This window comes from Podarcis erhardii, assembly GCF_964252035.2.
Source record: "Podarcis erhardii genome assembly, chromosome: 8".
NCBI classification, from domain to species: Eukaryota; Metazoa; Chordata; class Lepidosauria; order Squamata; family Lacertidae; genus Podarcis; species Podarcis erhardii.
In genome coordinates, this window is record NC_138499.1 from 52,724,690 (window position 1) to 52,728,131 (window position 3,442).

Here is a 3,442-nt window from a genome sequence, read left to right on the forward strand (position 1 = left end):
ATTCAGAATGCTTTCGACTTGCATTTCTTGCAAAGCAGCTTCAAGTACCACATGGCAAACTACTTTTAAAACACATGGAACTTCCAAAAGTTACATGCTTTTCCAAGAAATATAAATAAATGAGCCACAATGAGCCTAAAGTACATTTTTGGATTGTGACATCCACCTAATAAATATCTCTTTCCATCTATCTGTATTGTAAAGTGGTTCAAATGTGCTGTTGAATTTTCATTAAGAATGAGTTTTTAATGAAAATAGACTTTTGCAGAGTGCAGTTAGCACCAGATTTATATAATCTGGCTGGCCCATCGTGATTGTAATGGTTCTTTACCTATGTGCTGCTTTCTCAAAGCATGCAAATCTCCCTAAGTTTTCATTTTTATCTCCTATTGAATTCAGTAATATATCCATTGTATCAATGGCATCTTAAATCTATGTAGCCTATGCTTAATCAGCAATGTGACCAAGAAAGATTATGGATGTCATTCCTGCAAGGAAAAGCAATATTTCAAGCATAATATATAAGGGTTGTCAGAGACTTGCAATGGTGATTTAGTTTGTACACACGACTTTATTCAAAATGTAGGAGGCGCCTACAAAGAATATATGAAAAAGCACACTCAAGGGTTGGAATTTTGTTTTATTTTTATTTTTTATTTTTACAGCATAGTCTTCTGACAAATACTAGTCTAGTGCAGTTAAGGAGTGGTTGAGCATTAAGTGAATGTACAGATGATCACATGTGACTATACCAAAGAAATCCATTGGAACATCAGATAATCAAATAGGAGCATAAAACCACCTTCATAGTAGCAACTAGAACATAGAGTCATGCAGATTTTCCAGTTACATTCTGTTATAGTTGCATGGGTTTGATGTTCATATTTTGCTTCACTCATCTTCCAGTTCAACTTGCATATTTTCTAAAATTTTACAGTTGGCACAAACTTTGCAGTTGATAGCTCCCTCCACTTGCATCTCTTTATTCACCTTCTGTCCTCTCCACTACCTGCAGCTGGACAAAGCCCAGTGACGAGGGAAAAGAAAGATGTTAAACAGAAACCATGGCAAGCTGTGCATGTGTAATCTCAGCAAAGCCTTAGGATCAAGATCCAATGAATGACAGGTTACTAGCTCAGTGATGCTACTCCAGAAGCAGGATCAAGTTATTCCGAGCCCCAAACTTGGGTAAAAAATTAATCCCATTCATGCAAGGGTGGATTTAGGGCCATTGGAATGGTGCACATACATTGGATGCTGAGCCAAGGGGGCGCGTCTCAAAGTCTGGTAAGCAAGGTGCTGGGCTTTGGGGAGGAGGCATGAGGCTCTAACAGGCAGGGCTGTCTTAAGCATATGTGGTGCCGGGGTGCAAAGATCCGCTCGGTGCCCCCCCAGGTTGCCCAGTTCCAGGTGTGCAGGAGGGCAGAGCCAACTGGTCGCCTCAGCGTCTCGCTGGCTCAGTCGCCCCTGAACTTACACAGCAGAAGAGCCCACCACAGCGCTCCGACCGATGGGCAGCCTCTTCCCTGGACTCAACTCTCGGGCCCTGGAATCTCGGCCTGGTGCCCGGGTGCCCTACTACACCCCTAGCACCTATGGGTAAGACGGCCCTGCTAACAGGGTCCTATAGTCTTCCATCCTCCTTTCCTTACCCTAGTTTGTACTTTCCCAGCTTTGGAAAGGAGGTGGGAGAGTGCTAGGACCCTACCAAAGCCCTAACACCTCATTTCCAAAGCTGGGTACCTCCTTACCTGTCTTTGGGGAGGCAGTGTGAGGATGGGGGGGGAGGTTTGTCTCCAAACTTTGGCCTTGCACAGGGCACCATAGTACCCTCGCCCACCACTGTATTCAGGCATTCCCCCTCATGCAGTTAGGATCATATGAGCAGGGAGAATGGGCTATGCTACCTTTCTCTTCTGCTCTGTCATTGTTAGGGCACGTCTGAAGACTTTCAGAATGGAACAAATGTTAGTGCTTCTAGTCTTTGGGTTGTGAGATAACATGCTATAATACAGAGGAGAGACAAAAACAGAGTCATGGTTTGTAAATCAATTAAGAGGGGGGGGAAGTCACATTCATTCGGAGGCATAAAATTGATCATTTTCTGGTGCTTATTTCTGTTTGTAAACTTCATATTTTCTTTCAGCTTGCTCAATATTGCTATATGGTCCATTCTGTTATGTCAGTAGTTTTGTTGATTCTTGTCTCTTCCTATAAAATTACAGCATTCGAGACAGAAGATGTGATGAAAGAGGCTTAGTCTTAAGAATCAAGCTTCTGGAATGGAAGAGAAAAGAATAGTGATGCTGAACATTAATAACACATTCTGAAATGAAATCTCTGCACAATAGGAAGAGTGTCAATCCAATAGACAATTCAGAGGGAAGAGCTGTAGCTCAGTGATAGAGAACATGTTTTGCATGTGAAAGTGTTCAGATCTATTCCTGACATCCTGGGACCATGCAGGACCTCTACTAGCAGTACTGAGATAGGAGGACCAATGGTCTGACTCAGCATAAGGCAGCTTTCTGTATTCCAAAGATAGTTGGTTAATAAAGAAAGGACCAACAAATGGTATTCTGGCAACCAAAAGTCCTGATCTACTGCTTATCATTAAGAAAGCCTCTTTCACCTTTTTTCACCAGCTGTATGGCATTGGATCCAAAGATGCCTTGCCGAAAAGAAAGGCACTTCTGCTCAGGTAAGTTAGCTCTTCTAAATTCTGCAGCACCTTTCAAAAAATGAAATGGAAGCCTTGCCAAAGGTCAACAGAGTACCTGGAATACTTATTAGCAGCAAGAAAACAAAAACGTGTTGTGGTGTGTTTATTGGCTTACCAATTTGTAGCCCAATGTCTAGTACAGGTGTATAACCATAGGACTCAACTCCTACGGGCTGAGGTCCCTTTGACCCACCCAATAAACTTTTTGAGGGGGCCAGGGACCCCAAAAGTTCTTAAATGTTGCGTGTAGACTGTAGAGACACTCCTGCTTATAACAATTTGTGACAAACCAGGTGCAGTGGTCTGCCAGGACATCCTATTTTGTACCTCTCTTAAGGCAGCAAAAATAGGGATGTTGTCGAGCATCTGGCAAGGTAGTCAGCTGGGTTTAGCTTGGTGAGTCGCAAGCTGTGCACATTTTGGCCACATTCACACCATACGTTAAGGCCACAATGACACTACTCTAAGCAGCCATGGCTTCCCAAAGGAATTCTGGGAGCTGCAGTTTGTTAAGGCTTCTAAGAATTGTCAGGCAGCCCCTAACCCCTTCTCAGAGCGATTTAACAATCAATCCCTCTCCACAGGGAACTGTGGGGATTGTAGCTCTGGGAGTAGTATAGTGGTCCCTAAACAACTTTCACTCTCCTGAACAAACTACAGCTCCCAGAATTCTTTGAAGCCATGCCTGTTTAAAGTGGTATCATAATGTGTTACATGTAT

At 43.1% G+C, this 3,442-nt stretch overlaps 1 long non-coding RNA gene across 1 annotated transcript; it reads right to left on the minus strand.

Annotated features, from left to right (window-relative positions):
- Positions 1-627: 627 nt before the first annotated feature.
- Positions 628-3,212, minus strand: LOC309348430. Its single transcript, XR_014159391.1, has 3 exons — positions 3,050-3,212; positions 1,908-2,004; positions 628-1,015 (listed from the first exon to the last, which is right to left on the minus strand). It is a non-coding gene; the product is annotated as an uncharacterized lncRNA (long non-coding RNA).
- Between the last annotated feature and the right edge of the window lie 230 nt (positions 3,213-3,442).